We start from the raw sequence: 12,264 nt of genomic DNA on the forward strand, positions 1-12,264 counted from the left end.
ATGGACCCCCACAAGAATAGGAAAACTGTTTTGAGAATTGCCAGGGTGGAGGTGTAGGGATGGGCCACACCTGCCCCACGTGCAGCAGTACTGAGAGTTCCTTGCACCTTGCAACTGATGATCAGGTTTTATCCGATTGACAGAGTTGAGCATCTTTGTGGTTCTCCCTGTCTCCTGGAGCTGGGGGTCTCTGTACTGCTCCACATCTCCTTGAGTTGGTGCTTTGTTCTCCACTAGCCCCACAAGACAACCAAGACCCTTGGATGGAGGGTAGAGGTGCAGAGAGATCAGTGAGAACACGGGTAGTTTCAACAGGGTGGGGTCCATGCAGGTACCTGATAACAGGAGGAAACCAAGGGGGAAGGAGAATGCAGGACATTCATTTGCAAGACATTGCGAGAGTGGATTCCTGGAACTCTTGAGGGGAGAAGGTCCTGATCGATCCATTGGTTGAGGTGGGCCAGGGTATAGATATGGCAGCTGTCTGGAATTGTCAGTGGGATACTGAGACTTGGGAGAGGAGGGAAAGGAGGGTGCAGTAGTGTTCTGACGAGAGAGTGCTGAGCGAGAGGTAACATGGGTGGAACCTCAAGGCAAGGGACCCCTGATTGTTTGCAGGGATGGGATTTGTAAATAGACTCAGATATCCAGCACAGAGCATCTTTGTCCCCCTGCCATCAGGAAGGAGATATGGAATAAAAGCAGGACAGCCAGGCAGCTTCTTCCCACAGGCCATGAGATTGACAAGGCAACATGAACTGGATGGGAGCAAAGAATGAAAATGGGGAGAGGAATATGAACTGATTACAACTCAGCCAGCAGGAGAGAGGGGCCGATGGGCCTTATTCTGTGTTGTCTATCTGGACCAGCCTTTTGCATTCTAGCTTTAAAAAACTCAACCATTTTTTAATTTAATAATAACGGTACAGAATGAATCAAGAGACAAGATGTCTGTCCAGCAGCGAACGTCTAAGGCACTTCCTGAAACGGAGGCTCTGAAACCACGGGAGGTTCTGGCCGGAATGAGGCCCGACTTCTGCTAGATGGAGGAGAAAATAAGCAGCGATAATGTGGGGGAAGGGGTGGGGAGGGGAGGGGGTAGGGTTGGCTTCCTCCGTTCACATCCTTTTTCCTCCACCCCGTTCCATGTCCTGCGTAAACTTGTACTTCTCACTTTGTTCATTTGAGATTGGTCACAGTGTTTGAGCTACCGAAAGAAAATAGACACCCACACACACCGAGAGCAGTTCAGTTTATACAAAGGTTCATTACAAATTCAAAAGCTGATTTCAAACTACAATATGCAAACCCTTCCCAATTATATTTATCAATGCCTGGACTGGTCCCAACTGCCGAAGCGAGGCAACGACTGCACACTTGTAGTAGGTTGTCGGGCACCGGTAGCAGCTTCTCCACGTCCCTCGACTGGGACGTTAGCTGGACTCCAGAAATTCTTCTTCTTGCTGACAGATGTTGCCACCTCTCAGAGAGTCTCAAACTTCAGCAGCGGGACCATGGCTTATATTACCCAAAAACTGCTTACCCAAGCACCAATTCCCAGCACAGTAAGAAAGATAAGCGAGGAAGCTAGCATATTAGGCTTCGTTTGAATAACATAATTTTCAGCTTATCAATTTGAATACAATGGTTATTTTGCATCAAGGCTAGGCCTCTGACAGTCTGTGACCAAAACAAGCAGGAAGATTAAATGTTCTTGGTACACAGATGCCCTTTTGTCAGATAACTGCATCTCTGACCCCTTGGTAGAATTTAGCTTATGTCTGCTGATTGTAAAAAACAAGCAGGTTCTCAGCCTTGCAGAAGCAAAGTCTGCAAAAGGATAAAACACGGTTTAAATCTTCCATTACATTCTCCTCCCCATTCCCCTCCCCCTTCCCATTCCCCTACTCTTAACCCTAACCCCTAACAAACCCTAACCTTAACACTACCGATACCCCCTATCACTACTCCACGTCCCCTAACTCTATCTCTACCCCTATGCCGTCCCCTAACCCCAACCCTAATCCAACCCACCTTCTCCTAACCCTAACCCTAACCCCACCTCTACCTCCTACTCCTACCCCCTTCCCCTAAACCCAACACAAACCCACATCCCCGAACTCTAAACCTCACCCTAAACCTAGACCTAATCTGAGCCCATGTCTCCTAACCCTAACCATAATGCTACCTCTATCCCAGCCCTCTCTAACTCTAACTCTACCCACCTTCCCCAACCCAAACCTAAACACTACCCCTATCCCCTACACCTATCCCCTACACCTATCCCCTACACCTATCCCCTTCCCCTAACCATACCCCTCACCCATACCCACACCCGCAACCCTACCCCTTACTCCTACCCTTACCCCCTTCCATACCCCCTTTCTCCTACCCTCTTCTCCTACCCCTCCTTCCCCTAGGTTAAGGTTGGAAGGGGAAAGGGGAGGGGGAAAGGGAGGTGGAGGAGGGCTGGGGTTAGGGCATAGGTGTGAGGGAAGGGCAAGGTGAGCGGGAGGGGGTTGGGATTGAGGAGGGGTAGAGGAGAAGTGGGGGGAAGTGGGTGAAGGGACATGGGAGGTGCAGGGAATGGGGTTGGCAGGGCCAGGGGGAGAAGAAGGGGAGGGATTCAGGACATCATGATGTTGTCCGACCTCTGTTCAGATGGGATGCGAGGTTCTTCTGGACTCGTGTCTTGTCTCTGAGATCGCTCCTTCACCTGGGAAGAGAAATATGGGTGATAGAGATGCTGTCTGCGATGCCTGATCACGATGACTTTGGAGGGTCCCAACTCTTCCCCCATCACCCCCCTCCCTACCCCTGCATATTAGGGCCTTTCCCCTTCCTCTGCTTTACCTGAGGAAGTGTGTTTTGGAGAAAAGCACGATCTATCTCTGCAAAACTCAGAGCACCGTGTCTCCATCAGGCAACACCCTGGTTCACCACGACATGACAGCAAGATGCTGGACAAATCATGGATGGATTGGTCGAATCCCTTCAGCTAACCCATATGAACCTACCCCACAACGATATTACCCTTCCCTCCCTCACACCAGTACCTTCTGTTTTTCTTTTATACCTGTCCCCATATTAAAATCATTTTCATGCCTTTTATGGACCAGCCTCTGCTACTACCCCTGGCAATGCATTCCAGGCACCCACTACTTTCTGTGTGAATAAAATGTACCCCTCACATCTTGCCTAAAGTTCCCTCCTCTCACCTTATTTAGACGCCCTCTGGTATTCTCGCACACAATATTCCAAGTGTGGTCTGACTCGAATTTTATACATCTGCAACATTACCTCTCAGTTCTTGAACTCAATCCCCTGACTCCTGAAGGCCAGCACACAATACACCATCTTAAACTCCCTCTCAATTTTCACAGCAACATTGAGCGATTTATGTAGCAGGATCTAAATATTTCTCTGTCCTGCACACTGTTCATAATCCTGTCACTAACCAAGTTCTCTGCCCTCACGTTCTTGTAATCCGCATTCAATAAAGAAATTGGTCTATATGAAGCTACTTTTAATGGGTCTCCAATCTTCTTTGGAATAACTGTTATTCGTGCCCTTGAAAATGACTCTGGAAATTAACCTGTACCAGTTGCTTGTTTAAGTATATCTGGATTTACAGGATTGAACTCCATCTGTCACTTCTCTCCAAACTAGATGACCTATGACAACCTTCTACACTGTCTACAACATCTCTACCTCTGTGTCAGCCCCTGACGTACCTACCCTTCCACTCCCATCATCATTCATAAAAATCACAAAGAGCAGGGGTCCCAGAGCAGATCCCTTTTGAGAGCCACTAGTCATTGTTCCATCTACTACTACCCTCTGTTTTCTGCAGACAAGCCAATTCTGAATCCATACAGCCAAGGCTCCATGGATCCCATGCCTCCTGACGTTCTAAATGAGGCCACTGTGAGGACCTCGTCAAGCACCTTACTAAAATCCACGTGCAGTGCATACAGACCTTGACCTTCATCTATTTCCTTTGACACCTCCTCGAAATACTCAATTTGACTCGTGAAGCAGGACCTGCTCCTCACAAAACTATCCATGAGTTTCCCCAGCATGTTTGTGCATTGCCCTCGGCCCCAGCATCAGCAGACTTCCTGGCCAGTCCCTCCCTTACCCCTTCCCAGAGCTTCCGCATCCATTACAACATTAAGCATTGCTGCCCAGTACTGCCCAGAACAGACCTTTGTAAACGTTCTCCACAACCAACTAACCCTTACCCGTACCACACCCATAACTATGGGTGGATTAAATATCCAATTAACTTCTTTCTGAAGTAATGTATCATGAATTTGATGTTGATTCCAATTTTGAATAACTTTTCATAATTCTCGATAAGCTCCTTTAAAGTTAGATCCATTATCAGAACATAATTCTTTTACTTGACCACGTCTAGGAATAAAACGCCAAAGAACATTAATAAAAGAGTCTGTATCAAGCAATGACGCTACTTCAATATGAATTGCTCTCATAGTCAAACATGTGAAAATAACTTCATATCATTTTTCAACACTTCGTCCTCACTTTACTTGCAAAGGACCAAAATAATCAACTTCCACGGATGTAAATGGGAATTCATCAGGTGAAACTCTGTCCTGTGGTAAATCTGCCATTTGTTGTTGTCCAGGTTTTCATTCTCTTTGTCAGTCACAAAGAGATGAAACCTCATGATTTCATTATTAATGTATTTAAGCACTGATGTTCTATCAGTCCAAAACACAGGATCTGCTAACTCCATCTGTAATTCTCTTCTTAACATAGCGTCCATTTTGCTCGCCATAGTAGCAGTAGTCAATTCCATTCAAGGTCTGGTGACTGACTTTAATGGAGCCACTCTGGCTTTTCCCATTATAAATCCACCATGTCCTCGCACTTGGTTATTTCACAGGACTCTAACTGACAGGATCAAAACCATCTTCACTTACATCAGAAAAATGGTGTAACTGAGCAAATGTGGCCACTCCAAAGTCTGTTAACTTCAAAACTTCCAAGTATTTGAAGATGCTCAATCCAATTTCTCCAATCTTGTGCGATGGATTCTGGATTAGTTTCATCCCATCCAAATTTTCTTCTGCACAAAACTGGTATTTGGCCGGCCTGACCATTAGGCCGAATTCGGCCAGTCGGGAGTAGAGGGTGTGCAGTTGAGACTTGTGTTGTGCCCAGTCTCTGCTGGTGACAAGAATGTCATCCAGATAAATGAACGCGAAATTCAAATCACTGTGCACCGTATCCATGAGGTGCTGGAAGGTCTGGGTGGTGTTCTTGAGCCTGAAAGGCATGCATAAAAATTCGAACAAGACGAAGGGGTTGATGATAGCTGCTTTGGGGATATCCTCGGGGTGCAACAGGATTTGCACCAGATCGACCTTGGAGAATACTCTCATGCCATGCAGATTGGCCGTAAAGTCCTGAAAGTGAGGGATGGGGTAACGGTCAGGTACTGTCGTGTCATTAAGCCGTCGAAAATCTCTGCAGCGGCACTAGCCACTGGAGGCTTTTGGGACCAGGTGGAGTGGCGAGCCCAAGGACTGTTGGAGCGATGAATGATCCCCAGTTCCTGCAGATGTGAGAACTCCTCTTTCGCTCTCTGGAGCTTATCCAGCGGGTTTAACAGTAATGTACGATAAACTGAGCAGACACTGTGACAAAAGGTTCACAGTTTGGAGAATATTTAACGGTGATATACGGTAGACATTGGCAGATACTGTGACACCGAGTTCACAGTAGCGAGAAGGTTTAACAGTAATGCACGATAAGCTGTGGTAGATACTGTGATACCAGGTACACAGTTGGAAGAAGGTTTTACAGTGATGTAATCTTAACTGTGGCATATCAAGTGACACCAGGTTCACATTGGGGAGAAGTTTATGGTGATGTACAGAAGACTGATGCAGATATGGTGACACTACATTCACAATGAGGAGAAGGTATATCACTGATGTACAATAAACTGTGGAATATACTGTGATGTACAATAAATGGTGGCAAAAACAGTGAAAAATGGGTCAATGTGGGGAGAATTTTAATGGTGATGTACAGTCGACTTTGGCAGATACTGTGACACCGTGTTCACAGTACTGAGAAAGTTTAACAGAGATGTATGGAAGAATAAGGCAGATTCTGTGACTCCAGGTTTACAGTAGTGAGAAGGTTTAAAAATGATGTACAATAAATGTGGCAGATTCTGTGAAACCTGGTTCACAGTGGGGAGGAGGTTAATGGTGATGTACACTAAACTGTGGCAGATAGAGTAACACCAGGCTCACATTGAGGAGAAGGTTTACTGGTGATGTACGGTAAACTTTGGCAGATACAGTAAAACCAGTCTCACAATGGGGATAAAGTTTAATGGTGATGTGTGGTAAACTTAGGCTGATACTTTAACACTAGGTTAACAGGGGGAGAAGGTTTAACATTGATGAATGGTAGACTGAGGCAGAAACTGAGAGACAGCATTCACAGTAATGTGAAGGTTTAACAGTGATTTACTATAAACTGTGTCAGATACTGTGACAAGATGGCACAGAGGGTAGATGGGTGGTTCCACCCTTCCCCAGTTAGACTATTAAATGCTCGATTTTAAAAGTTGTAAAAGTGATTTAAAATACTGATAAAAAAAACTGAAATAGTGGATGATTGAAATGGCTGCAAATGTGAAAAAATCGAAAACTCAGTTTCAGAAGAAATTACCTTACAAATGTGTTGAAGAATTGAGGCCGAGTTCAAGTTGAAGCAACGGAGTCATCGACTGGAGTCCCCAAGTCTCAGAGGACTCCTGCCCGGCTTCTGCAATCGCAAGATGGCACCAGCTCAGCGATGATTTTGGCAGTTTCGACTCGTGCGCTCATGAACACAGGCGTGAGTGTGGGCCAGCTGAGCGAGGACAGGCCCGTGATCCTGCAGCATTGCCTGGTGGTCCGGGGGAGTGCAATGTAGCATCAGAAGATGCACCTGCGCAGTCGGTGCCCTACTGGGCATGCAAAGTGTGTTGAGGGTCCACGAACCTTTGGAGACGATGTGGGCTGTGGGGGAGCCTGAGCGACAGTGAGCTGATGAGGTCGGCACGCTGTTGTCGGGTGACCAGACCCGCAACCATACTGGAAGAGGACTTACTGCTTTGGAGGAAGAAGAGAGCCGTCAGCCTCAAATGGAGGTGATGGATCCTGGACTGGATTCTGTGTTTCCTATTCTGGAAGGGATTGCTCAGCTCATGGAAGATATGTCAAATATATCAATGCAGATGACTCATCAGATGACTCAAGGATTTTCAGAAATGAAATCTAAAATGAACACTGTGTGTGAAGAAATAACTTTTATGAAGCAAAATATTAATGTAGTTAAGAGTGATGTTACGAGATGGACACGATCAGTGGATACTGTGCAAGATCATTTTAAAAAGATTGAGGAGGCTTTCTTGAATGCAAGAGTCAAATGGAGTGTAATAGAGAAAAAATGGAAATAGTGTAAGATCCTTTTGTAGATTGGGGGATTCAGAAGAAGGAATTATTGAAGAAGTTTGGCTCATTAGAAAACCAAAGTCGTAGAAATAATGTTAAGATAGTAGGTCTTCCGGAAGATATGCAAGGTTCGGATCTGGTGAAGGTTTTGAAGAAATGGATCCCAGAAGTGTAGGGCAGGTAATTCGTTCCAGATGAACTGGAATTAGATCGAGCGAACAGAGCGTTAAGGAAGAAACCATTTCCAGGCCAATTACCACGAGCAGTTTTGATTCGCTGTTTTAAATATCAAGACAGAGAGATGATCCTCCGATTGGTGGTGCAGAAAACACGGCAAAATCAGGCTCCACTGATGGTTCAAAATAATAGGGTTTTTTTAATGCAGATCTGAGTCAAGAAATTATCAGAAGAGACCGAGAATTTAATTCAGCCTAAGAAGTACTGTGGCGAAAGGGATATAAATTTGCTTTTCGTCATGCGGCAGTATTGAAAGATTTTTATGGGAATTTTCAATCTCAGTTTTTTGAGAATGACCACGATGCTTTATTATTTGCTAATTCATTGCCAGATGGACGAGGAAATGGGCGATCGTCACCATTGTCACCGAAGGGAAGGGTCAATGGGAATGGAAATGGGAAGATTGGAAAATATGGAAAGAATGGGAAAAAAGTTGAATTGACGCAGTCTTCTCGATATTGAAGATCCGGAACAATCAGTGGGACTGGAATCACTGGGTTGAATGTTTTTGTTTCAGGACTTTGTGAAAGTCTGACTGGGGGTGGGTGACACAGAGTCCTTTAGTCACCTGCCACTTGTGCACTTCACCACACCCAGATTTTTAGGGGGCTACTACTTTTGAGTAGCTTGTTTTGGGATTGATTTTTCTCTTTTTTTTGGAATTTTAAAATAGGTGGGGATTAGAATACAGAGAGACTTAGAAGGGGAGTATTATTTTATAGTAGGATTCACATTTGTGAGAAGGTTTAACAGTGATATACCCATGAACTGCATCAGATACTGTGTCACAGGGTGCACAGTGGGGAGGAGGTTTATCAGTGATGTATGTTAGACTGAGTCCAATGCTGTGACACCAAGTTCATAGTAGTGAGAAGGTGTAACGGTGATGTCCGGTAGACTGAGGCAGATACTGTGACACCAGGTTCACATTGGGGAGAAGGTTTAACGGTGATATACTGTATATTGAGATATCTACCATGACACCAGGTTCACAGTGGGGAGAAGGTTTAACGGTGATGGACGGTAGACTGAGGCAGATTCTATTACACCAGGATCACGGGTGGGGGGGGGAGAAAGTTTTTCGTTGATGTACGATAGACTGAGGCAGAAACTTTGAGACAGGATTCAAATTCGTGCGAAGGTTTAATATTGATGTACGATTAACTGTGTCAGATACTTTGACATCAGGTTCATATTGGGGAGAAGGTTTAACGGTGATGTTCAGTCAAGGGAGGCAGATACTGAGACACCAGGCTCATTGTATTGTTCATTTATCTTAATTACAACATTTAATTTATATCTCCATTTTTTTGTGGCAACTTCCAAACATTCCATAAACTTCTATTCTAATCAGATTTTGTTCATTTCTTCTTCTTTGGCTTGGCTTCGCGGACGAAGATTTATGGAGGGGGTAAAAAGTCCACGTCAGCTGCAGGCTCGTTTGTGGCTGACAAGTCCGATGCGGGACAGGCAGACACGATTGCAGCGGTTGCAAGGGAAAATTGGTTGGTTGGGGTTGGGTGTTGGGTTTTTCCTCCTTTGCCTTTTGTCAGTGAGGTGGGCTCTGCGGTCTTCTTCAAAGGAGGTTGCTGCCCGCCAAACTGTGAGGCGCCAAGATGCACGGTTTGAGGCGTTATCAGCCCACTGGCAGTGGTCAATGTGGCAGGCACCAAGAGATTTCTTTAGGCAGTCCTTGTACCTTTTCTTTGGTGCACCTCTGTCACGGTGGCCAGTGGAGAGCTCGCCATATAACACGATCTTGGGAAGGCGATGGTCCTCCATTCTGGAGACGTGACCCATCCAGCGCAGCTGGATCTTCAGCAGCATGGACTCGATGCTGTCGACCTCTGCCATCTCGAGTACTTCGACATTAGGGATGTAAGCGCTCCAATGGATGTTGAGGATGGAGCGGAGACAACGCTGGTGGAAGCGTTCTAGGAGCCGTAGGTGGTGCCGGTAGAGGACCCATGATTAAAAACCCAAATCATTTGGTCTCTTAAGTATGCTGTACAAAATTAAATTCTTTACCTGGGTTTGGTTCAACAGCACTTCAGTCTGCTTCATTATTTTTTCAGACCCTCGTTTTGTGCTTTCTTCTTTCCCCAGTTGATTCTCCAAATGGGCATCCAACCTCTGTCTTCTCAGCTTGACCCAACGTCTCCTCTGTTAACTTAAGCAAACCAAGGAGACCAAAGTTAAAATTTTCACATTGGCATTTTCAAACACAAAAATGACGCTGTGATTTGCTGTTTCACATCATAATCCCACTTGCTAAACTTGCAAGCAACTGCACTGCATCCTACAGCTGGAAAATTGCAAGCGAACTGCTTGGTTAAAGCAAAGATTCCACCCAGTCACCTGATTAAAGGCCTCCAAGTTAACAACAGATAGCAACCTGAAAGTTAAATACAAAGATCTGCATCAGGAAGATTAATGGGGTTTTTAAATAAATCATTTCCACTATTGAAAGAAAACTCCTCAGGGAACACCAGGCTCTTGTTGAACAATTCCTGTTGTATTCCTCAAAATGATTTGAATCTTGATTTCAAGCAGAGTCATTTGGTGAGATTGTTGGTCCAGAACAAACCCTGCCCACACACTCCCTTAAATACCTGCAAAGTCCTGGTTCAGCTCTGCTCCACGCTAAAGCGATCAGAGCTTTTCCGAAGAGATAACAGACTTCAGATGCTGATACGTTGAGTCACAAACACCCTAATACTTCCCTGAACAACACACCTCTCTCTGAAAACCAACAAGAACCTTCCTGAACAGTAATTATTTACCTTTCGAGCACCAAACCTGTGAACATTATATTTGATAAATTCTGTGCACAGTAGAAGAATGGCCTGCAACCAGTGAACTTGGATTAATGAGAAGTGAGATTGGACTGTGAACCAAAGAACTTTTCTGAACTTACACACACGTGCACTTAGAATTAGATGGGGGGAAAGTTGGGTAAAGTCAGTTAAAGTAATAAAATAGTGATAAGTTAAAGTGTTATTCCATTTTCATCTTGAAAGATAATTAAAATCAGCTTTTGTTTAAGTCACCATTTGTCTTGGTGAATATCTATTGCTGCTGGGTTTTGGGATCCTCTGGACTCGTAACACAGCACCAAGCTTCAGAACAACCCTAATGCTTTAGGTTATGACAATGGTCCATAAATGGGTCCCAGCATCTGTTGAAAGTTATTAATTGACTCTTCTATAATTTTTGTAAATATTAACAAGACATAATATCATTTAACTGTTGTGTTTGTGTCGTTGGAGAATTCGCTTTCCATTCAATCAGAATTAGAGTTTTGGGTACCGAATTTGAGAAAAGATGTGCTGGAGTTGGAGAAGGTCAGAGATGATTTACTGGAATGATATCAGGAATGAAAGGGTGAGTATATGAGGAACAATTGTCGACTCTTCGACTGTACTAGTTGGAGTACAGAAGGATAAGAGGGTCCTCAGAGGCATTTCAAATGCTGGAAGGCTTGGGCAGATTACATATGGCAAAGATGTTTCCCATGGTAGGGGATTCTAGGACAGGAGAGCATAATTTCAGGATAAAAGGGTGTCAATTTAAAACAAATGTGGAAAAATTGATTTTGTCAGTGGTCGTGAAACCCATGTGAGATCATTGGGTGTATTTAAGGCAGAGATTGACAGGTATTTGATTAGTCAAGGAATCAAGGGTTATGGGGAGAAAGCTGGGGAGTGGGGGTGAGTGGAAGAATGGTGGAACAGACTCGACGGGCCTACTTCTGCTCCTATATCTTGTGATCTATATCCTGCTGGAGACCTAGACAACCCTCCTCTTGTATTCCCTTCTTAGAAAGCATTCTGCATTGTGGGTTTATGTCACGTGAACCCATTTCCAATTGAATCCCATGTTACAAGTAACCCAATGCAAATTCTGCATTGAGAGGACTGCATCTTATTCATTTTAAAAATTGTTATGGAGCAGCTCAAATGAGATTTCTTGCTTCTTTTTTTGAAAGGGTTAAAATAGAATCAAATAAAATAGGAGAGGGAAGAGCAGAAGAATTTATATACAAGTGGGAATCGAAATTAATGGTTGGTGATAAAGATACACAATTGTTGAAACATTTGATTAATATATGGAATAAAATAAATGATGAAATTGGTGTAAATGGATGTACATCACCCAGAATGGCTTTGATTCAAAATCCTCATATCTTTTTTAAAGGATCATCAATTTCTGGATAGCGGGTTTCGTAAGGGGATTATAAATGTTGAAGATTGTTATGAAAGGGGACAATTAATGTCATTTGAGCAACTGAGAAATAAATATCGTATAACTCATCACAATCTTTTTTGCTCTTTCCAACTAAGAGCATATTTGAAGGATAAGTTAGGACCAACCATGTTGTACTGAAATAGAAATTCCTTATAAGAGGAATTGTTAAAAATAAATTATTTGATGATATCCTCTTTATTACAAGTAGGAACTTTTAAATGAGGAGTTCATAAGTTGAGACAAAGGTGGGAAATGGATCTGAATAATTTAATTGATTGGCAAATATGGGGAGATC

The 12,264-nt window shown here is 44.0% G+C and overlaps 1 long non-coding RNA gene across 1 annotated transcript in view; it reads right to left on the minus strand.

Moving 5' to 3' along the window:
• Positions 1 to 2,420: 2,420 nt before the first annotated feature.
• The window catches only part of LOC138750350 (uncharacterized), a 43,396-nt gene continuing 33,552 nt past the window's right edge, over positions 2,421 to 12,264 (minus strand). The window contains exons 2-3 of the long non-coding RNA XR_011349276.1: positions 9,750 to 9,891; positions 2,421 to 2,716 (exon numbers count right to left, since the gene is read on the minus strand). This is a non-coding gene — a long non-coding RNA (uncharacterized lncRNA). The remainder of the gene's footprint in view (positions 2,717 to 9,749; positions 9,892 to 12,264) is intronic.

Source organism: Narcine bancroftii, unplaced genomic scaffold, assembly GCF_036971445.1.
Source record: "Narcine bancroftii isolate sNarBan1 unplaced genomic scaffold, sNarBan1.hap1 Scaffold_121, whole genome shotgun sequence".
In the NCBI taxonomy this organism is placed as follows: Eukaryota; Metazoa; Chordata; class Chondrichthyes; order Torpediniformes; family Narcinidae; genus Narcine; species Narcine bancroftii.